Here is an 8,753-nt window from a genome sequence, read left to right on the forward strand (position 1 = left end):
GCAAGAGACAGGTTCTGCCACTGCCTCCTCTCTGAAGATACATGTTACAGCTGGTGAGCAAAGGGACATCAGGGCTGGGGAGGATGGAAGGGGAAAAGGGAAGAGCTTTGGTTTCAAAGCTTAGTTTTTCAGAATAGGTAGAACAGTGATTAACTTGAAGGGAAGTAGCCTTTGCCCTTTGATTCTCTATGGGAGAGAAAAAGCCCACTTGCTTTTTTTCCCTTCTCTGACAGAGGCATGCAGCGGGTTGTGTTTTTAGGTGGTGCTATTAACAATGCAAGTCCTGTGCATTTTGAAGTAGAAAAATGATACTGCTTTTGGTGATGTTACTTGAGAGCTAGAGCTGTGTGCATGCTTGAGTGCTTTATTTAATTGGAGACAAAATTCAAATACCAATAGCTTTGAGCTGCAAATTTGGGTACATGTTTTAGTCTGAAAACCTCAAGGTTGTGCAGTGGTTGTTTGATCCGTTATAAATGTTGTGATTCATCAGGTATGTCATTCTCATGTGAACTGGGGTTTACTGTGCAGAATCCCTCCATGCTTGTTGAACAATGAAGAGAGATCACATTCTGTGTTATTAATAAGTATATTTCTATTAATTCCTATAACTAAATGCAACTGTCTGTACGTATCTGTGGGAAACAGTAACAGTCAAAAGCAGAAGAAATCCCTTGCTGAAGACAAAACTAATTCAGGAAAGAACCTGGGTAACAGTCTAATCTGCTCCTCTGCCCATGAGAGCGATTGCAGCTCTTTATTGTTGGTGAGCACAGTGTGGGGGACATGAGTGTTGCTGAGCAGCCTCCCTCAGTACTGCTTAGGAGGAAGGTAAAAATGGGAAAAGAAAACTCTCTGCCCAGGTTACTGCTGTTGGACCAAATAAGCCCACTGATGCTGAGAGCATCCCTGGGGGTGGGTAAGGGGTTGGGGACCTTCCTGCCAGGGAAGGTCCCCAAGGGAAGTTTGGCCTCAAGCAGAACACAACTGGATTGGTGAGTTTCTTGTAGATGGGAAGCATCAGCTTGGCTGTTCCTTGAAGAAAGCTGTATATTGATGACCTTTCCTGTGATGGCTGCCAGGATTGCCAGCACTGTGGGATGAGCAGGGCTGCTGGAGACGGGGAAAGCTGAAGGGATGAGCTGCTTAAGTGCCCTCCCTCTGGGAATGGCACAGCCCTGCAAAGAAAGGCAGCCCAGGCTATTTCCCCTGTATGACTGTCATAAACCATGTTGTGACAGGTTTCAATAAAAAGCTTTCAGTAACATGGAGCTATGTTTGGATGCACTATTCCTTTTGGAGATGTCTCTGAGGTTTTTTTTTGTTTTTTTTTTGCAGAGAAAGGAATGGGGGGCACATAGCTCAGCCCCCAAGCCCTTCCCCATACCTGGGTTGTGTGGAGAAGCATGGCCTCCTTGCACATGCCTCCAAGAGCAAGGACTTTGGCTATGACTGCTTCCCTTGTGCTGGGTGCTGACACTCCAAGTCTCAGTCAGTGTCATGGAAGGTGCTCAGGTGCTCAATGGTCCAACCTCTGGGGATGCCCACGGAGCCATCCTGTCACCCTCTGCTGGCACCAGCACCCTAAAGGTACAACATGCTTTGTTTCCTTCAGGAAAAGTATTTGAAGAAGCAAGCTGTGTTCAGTTTTGGTCCCCGCTGTACAAAAATGATGTGGACAGGCTGGGGAGGGTCCAGAGAAGGGCCACAAAGGTGATCCAAGGACCGGGAAACCGTGTGAGGCAGGGCTGAGAGAGCTGCATCTGTTCAGCCTACAGAAACGAAGGCTCAGGGGAGACCTGATCACTATGTTCCAGTATTTAAAGGGTGACTACAAAGAATACAAAACCTCCCTTTTTGCAAGGAGCCACATGGAAAAGGCAAGAGGTAACGGGCACAAGTTAGATCTGGGGAGATTCTGACTGGACACAAGAAGAAAAGTTTTTTACAGTGAGAACAACCAGCCATGGGAATAATCTCCCTGGGGAAGGGGTGGATTCCCAAACACTGGACACTTAAAATACAGCTGGACAGAGTGCTGGACCATGTAGTCTAGGTCATGCTTTGCCTAGAAAGGTTGGACCAGATGACCCTTGAGGTCCTTTCTAGCCTGGGATTCTATGATTCTATGAATAAAAGGGTTTGAAAACCTTTTCCCAAGTGCCCCAGCCTCTGCCTGCACCAGTGAGTAAAGCACTGCAGGGGCTGCTTTGGTATTACTAACAGGGCTGCATGTGTCTGACCTTGTGCTCCAAGGGTCACTGCTTCAGCATGTCGGGTTATAAACCTCCCCCAAAGCTTTAATCTGAACAGCACTTTAAAGCAGAGTCTCTGTACACTGCATGCTCTCCTTCACACCCATGCAGCCAGCATCCTTTTAGATCCATTTGTGATACAGCAGCTCTCCAAGTAATTTTTTAGATGAAGCTTGCCTCAATCTCAGTTGCAGATACCAGGGCTGAGCCAAAGCTGGGGAATGGCCTGAATAATGTGCAGATCACTCAGGCAAATGCTGCTGCAAAGTTAGCAACAGCATGGAAACAATACAGCATCAGGCACGAGTCCTTCTGCAAGCAGAGGAGGCCGAGCAGAGGCAAACACAGCCTTCTCAGCAGAAGTGCAGATCTGCTGCCTTGTATCCAGCTGCAGTGATGAGCCGGAGCCACAGCAGTGGGCTGAAGGTAAGAGCCAGGCTGTGGGTGGGAGCGAAGGCTCAGAGCAGGTAATAACACACCAACCCCTGCAACTGCTAGTGCATGGTCCTGCCTATGGAACAGATGCTGCATCTTGAAAGAGAGGTAATGGAAGGCTCCTCGCAGCAGCTGCTTCCAGCTGAGTCGTGGCTTTGCAGGACATGGTTGCCCTTCACTGCCTGCAATGCCTGTGAGAATAATGCATGCACACGTGTACTGCATGCCCCGGAGAGCTGTGTGAAGGTGTCTCAGAACATTAGAAGACCAAAGCAAGATGTCCCCATTGCTGCTTCTGACAGTAGGGGAGTGTTATATCTGTTATGACATGATTGGTGCCTACACTAATGTCTCTGCTGGCAGAGCATGTGAGCAGTGGGTCCCTGTCCTCTCAGCTGACATTGCTCTGTCCTGTATTAGAAGCCTGCAGATGAGAAATCCCTGTGGCTGTCCCCACTGGAGCTGAGTGCCTCCCCTCTGCACCCAGCGAGACCCCTGATCTGAGAGGGGGGACAGCTCGGGGAAGGGACCCCACAGCACCCCCAGAGGGAAGGGTTGTATGGCCAGGGCTGCAAACCTCCATGTGCCACCATGGAGGAGCCTTAAAGCATGGATGCAGCTGAGGTGCAGCTTTTTTTTTTTTTTTTTTCCTTATTAGTATTTAAAGCTGCACCTCCTCTGCCAGGTTGCTTTTTCTCCAGGGAGCCTTACTCCCCAGCATGGCAAAGCCAGCCTGGCTGGGCATGACCCAGCTAGGTAGAGCCGAGAGCCCAGGTTTCTCCACCCCACTTGTCCCTGCTTCCCAGCCTCAGTCTCCCTCTCCTGCCCTGCCAACCTCACCCTTTCCTCCTGCAGGCTTTTTGATATTGTTACTGCTAAAAGTAGCAGGAGCAGTGGAAAATGCGTTTGATGTAATGCCATTCATGCTTTATGCCTTTCCAAGTGTTATCATCGGCTGAATTTTAAAATCAGGCCCCCTGTGGTCGCGCTGTGCCTCCTGCCGTATCACTGATGAGATGATCTGCCTTGCTGCTGGGCTGCCCCAGGCACCGGCTGCCTGTGCCAGCCGGGACGGCACCCTGTGCCATGCACCAGGGCGGCACACATTGGCTTGTGCCTCTGCCATGCTGCTGGTCCTTCTACCAGGTCCAGCGGTGTTCACACAGACAAAAGCTTTCAAGCTTCAAGCCGCAAAGGTCAAGGTTTCCCAGAAGACAAGCTAATTTAATTTTACAAGCGGAGAAAGGGCAAGACGAGGAGGTAAAACAAATCAGAAATAAGGGCTGGCTGCAGACAGCTCAGCCTGTCTGCCATGGGGGGACACGCGTGCTGCCCACACTGCGCAAGACCGTGGGTCCCTGGGAGAGACAGTGATAGCAGAGGATGCCCAGGCAAAGTCAGGCTCTTTGGGAACACTCCACTCACCTGGATTCAGATTTCCAGAGAGCTGCAAACCTGTTGCTGCTCCATGGACAACTGCAGCAGGCACAGGGACTGCATGATTTTACACTCAGCCAACAACAAACTTAACAATAATACTCATTATAATTACAATGCAAAACACAGAAATGGCCAGTACTGATCTCTGAATGCTGGCCTGTGGGCCAGTTCAAGTCTTTTTCATACATCAGAACGCTGTTGGGTGCCAGGCAGCTGGGATGTATGGGGTGGTGTGGGAACTGGGCTGGGTGAGGGTGTCTGTGTGCCTTGCTGAAGGGCAATGCCAGACCATGCCAGGGAGGAGCAGGAGAGGAGTGGCTGAAATCTGTGCCAGGGGTTCCCCCATCAGTGACTGCTGCTTACTGGTCACATATTCAGTCACCTCCGTTCCTTTGTTCAACCAGCTGCCTTCTAACAAACTGATGTGCAATTTCCACCTTGAAGTAATTTCAGCACAACAGAAACAGTACATACTTGTCAAGGACAGACTAAACCTGTATTTTGCAAGTTTTCTTACTTCAAAAGGGGTAAACTTGAAAATGCCAAGAGCAAGAAGTATGAGTTTAAAATCTGACCATCACTCCCTGGATAATTCTGACTCAGGACAGTGGTGATTCCTGCCTGGACCTTGCTGTGAAGCAGCCGCACTGGAAATATCCGTCCTCAGAAGCCAGGGGGATTTCCATATAATTCCAGCTCTTGGAAAGGACTTGGATTAACTAAATTTACTTTTAGACTAATTCCCTTCTAAATTGTGTTGCAATTAAAATCAACGCTGAGCATAGCATGGCGACGTTTGGCATGGCAGGGTACTGCTGGCTCCTCTGGGTGCGCACCATGCTGGGTGCTCCCAGCACAGGGTGATACCCAGGGCTGTTTGTTTTGGATCATTGTTTGTGCTGAGCATCATCAGGCTGGGTTAACTGGTGAGAGGCAGGCATGCTGAGCCTAGTAGTATGGTTAAAAATATGCACCTGAGGCTTCAGGCATCCCTTCCGGTCTGTCTGAGGAATGAACAGATGGATGTGTTCACTAAATACCCTAAATAAAAAGTTAATGTCTTCAAATAATATGTACATTGCCAGGAAAAATACAATGAAAGTGTTTGCTTTCCTCTGCCCCCAGCACACACAAATGTTTGAGTCACCAAGGGATGCTGAAAGCCCCAATCTGTCAGCTCCAAACTGCCCATCATATGCAAGCAGGCACATGAGGGCTTACAAACACTGCTGTTTTAGCCCAGGGAGGGTGGTTCTGGCTTGCCCACAGCACAGCAAGAAGGGAAGTGGAATGAGTCTGTTTTATACTCACGTTTATGCTCTTTGTACTCTTATATTCTCAGATGTCAAAACACTCCATGCTTCAGGCTGAAGGATGCTGTGCAGAGGCTCATGCTGCTCCCCTGCCTTTACAACTCAAGGACCACCTAGGCTTTAAGAATAGAAAGGCTCCCCTGTCCCCCCCTAGGGATACGACCCCAGGAATGAGAGACAACACAGAGCGTGCGGGGATTTACATCGCGTCTCAGCGCTGAGGTGGGTGTCAGAGGCTGCTGCAGCTGGCTGGCAGCTTTAATTCATTATGCTTAGAAAGACTGTAGAAAAAGTGAGCGTTTCCGAAGGAACCGCCTTTCAAAGGCTGGCTTCAGGAAAACGAAAAGCCTTTTTCGGGGGGGTGGTGGTGGTTGCAGTTGCGAGCTGTTTCTCTGCGCTGTGAGGGGAGCACAGACCTGCAGTGGGGCCGGCCGGTCACTGGATGTCAGTGTTGACTCACGCAGGTACAGGCACAGTTTTGGGAAGCTCCCCGAGGCAGGCCTGGCCTTCCACCTTCCGCCCCAGTCCGAGACCCCCCTTCCCGGGAGCTGCCACCGGCGATTCCAATAAAACCAATCAACTCCGCACTCGCTGAGCGACTCTTACTGGAGGCCATGGGCATGGATGTTGGGGTGTCCCTGTTCCCACCATCGCTGTGCAATGCTGCCAGGGCTTGCCGGGGGCCTCCCCTGAGGTCCAGGGGTGAGCGCTGCTTGCGTTTCATCCCCCATTAGGAGTCCCCCAGCCCACAGCATTGCTTGTCCCCAGCCATGCCTTCTCTGCCACCCATTCCCATGCGGGAGCTGCCATCCCTGCAGCTGCAAGGCCGGGTGTGCCTGGGAAAGGTGGGCAAGTGGGTCCTCAGCTGCCAATCCTCAGTAACAGGACCACTGGCCAGCAGTGATTTGGGGAGTGTAGTGCTGGCAGCCCCCTCAGTCAAGAAGTGCTCCTGGGCCTCAGGGAGGTGGGAATGTGCGTGCAGCATCTGGGCACTGCTGGGACTCCTTACCCCCAGGATGCTGCAAGCCAAGGCCTGGCAGGGTGGCACAGGAGCAGTCAGGCAGTGCTGGGCTGGACAACAATGTCTCTCTGCAGAGCTCAGCTGTGAGGCTGCCCTATGAAGGCTGAAAAGGAGCCTGAAACAGCACGGCAGGCTCAGAGCAGGACCCTGCAGCATCAGCCCCCAGACCCAGAGACCACTGTGGGGATGGAGACATGAAAAGCACCTCTTCTTGACCTGTGGTGAAAGGAGGAGGAGGAAAAATTGGGTCCTGCTGTGAGAACAGGGCACTGGAGAGCTGCAGTGCGGGCCAGTGCCTCTGCTCTTCCAGGCTGCAAGAGGTTCTGACATCTCCAGGCATCCCAGTGCTACTGCTGGGAGAAGTGCTGGGATAGGGGCGGTGTTCCTCCCTTGGGGGGGTTCACCCTGCTGCAGACTGCCCCTCTCTCCCGCAGAGCCCACCCGCAGACTGGGGCCCTGCTGGGTGCCCCAAGCAGCCGATGCTGGATTGTGGGTGAGGGAGATGCTGTCTGCTGGCTTTTAGCTGGAATTAAAGGTATTAATGAACCACCGATCTGCTGCAAAGCCTTCCACTGTGGCAGAGGGATTACAAAGAGGTTTTTCTCTCCCTTCTCCTACTTACCCACAGAACATACTTTAATGAACCAGGCTCTTCCCAGCTGGAGTAGCGGCTCCCTCCTCACATCCCCAAAGAGCTCCTAAGCCACTCCAGTGGGCACCAGCTATTCCCTTCCACAGATCCCCACTCCTCTCACATGTGCCTGGGCTGGTGTCTGGTATCTGCCTGAAGACCGAAGCTTTGCAGTGAATGCAAAGGAAGGGGGATGGCGCTGGAGAGGGCACACCTGGGAATTGCCATTCTCCCGGCCTCTCCTTCTGCCACGGCTAATATTTGCTGTGCTCGTAGCTGCCAGCACGTGCGATCTGCTGCTTCATTCCCACTGCTGAAGTTCTTCCATCCCAGATTTACCATGTCAGAGAGGTGGTAAATGTGGAGGCAGAGACTAACGGGAAATAATTCCGGGGATAAAATGAAACAGGCTGGTGACATTTCATCCTTTGAGCCGCTTGCCTTCCTGGCAGCTTCTGTGGAAGTTTACAGCTGATTGCTACACTTTCCCCTGCTGAAGGACCCTTGGCTCCAGTAATGTGATGCATACAGCAGATAGATGAGGGGTCTCTATTTCTGCCTTATGTGATCTTCAGGGCCTGAGGTATGTTTGTCTTCACTGTTGGTGTTGAGTCATGATGGCTTTACCCCATGTTCCTTAAACCCTTTAGTCACGTGTAAGGCTGAAGGGGGCAACATCAGCACAGTGTAGGTTTATGGCTTTGCACTAAGTTTGCCACTACCAATTTCACTTATGACTCAAAGCTGGATTTTCCGAAACCAGCCAAAATTGTTGGATAAGCAACTAATTAGGTGCGTGGGAAAGGTTTAGATGTTCTTTTCTATTAATGTGGTCATCCTCATGTCCCAAGTCCTCATGAAGGCTGGTAATGGCTTGCTGAAGAGCAAAACATGCTGATGGTGATGGAGAAGTGTTTGTCACCTGCTCTGGTGGTGGGCATTGGGCTGGCAGAACCTCCATGTCCTCTGTCCCCCAGCCCCTCAGCCTCACCACTCCTGGCTGGCATCTCTTTTGCACAGGGACCCCCAAATACCGACCCCACAGAGGCCATGCTGTAAGTATTTGAAGACATCAAGGTCTGATTTGTGTTATGCTACTAAAAAGCTGTCAGGAAGCTATAGAGTTGAAAAGCCCATGGTTAATCCTAGGAGGCACCCTGGTATCTGGCTTTTGGTCCCTTTCCTCCTTCTGGTGTCTTCTTTTTTCCTAGAGGTATCACATTTTATCTGCATTCAGATTATTGCAGGATAAAAACCAGCCCGGCTGGTTTAATTTAAAGTGACAGACCTTATCACACATTGTCATCCTGTATTTCCAAGAGGAAAAAGATAAATAGAGTGAGAAAATGGGAAGAAATCATTTTAATACTCTCTGGAGATGCTGTAAGATGAGCTGTGACATGAGGGCAATTTGGGAGACATGGAGCCAGAGCCAGGTTCTGCCCAGTGTCAACAGGCCCCTGGGCAGCCTGTTTCAGGGATGGGGTAGTACTGCTTTGTAGGAATTCAGGCTGGGAAAGACCCGGAGGGACCTGGTAGGGGGAGTCCATGCAATGAGACTCCTGAAGGCCCCCTTCAGGGGGGGCTTGCCCTCATCAGGCGTTTGCTTTACTTTGATAACAGCATGTTTGTGGAGGCTCTGTGTGCTCCATGGCTGG

The sequence above is a fragment of the Pezoporus occidentalis genome, unplaced genomic scaffold, assembly GCF_034315485.1.
Source record: "Pezoporus occidentalis ecotype Australia unplaced genomic scaffold, CSIRO_AGI_Poc_V1 ctg46, whole genome shotgun sequence".
Lineage (NCBI taxonomy): Eukaryota > Metazoa > Chordata > Aves > Psittaciformes > Psittacidae > Pezoporus > Pezoporus occidentalis.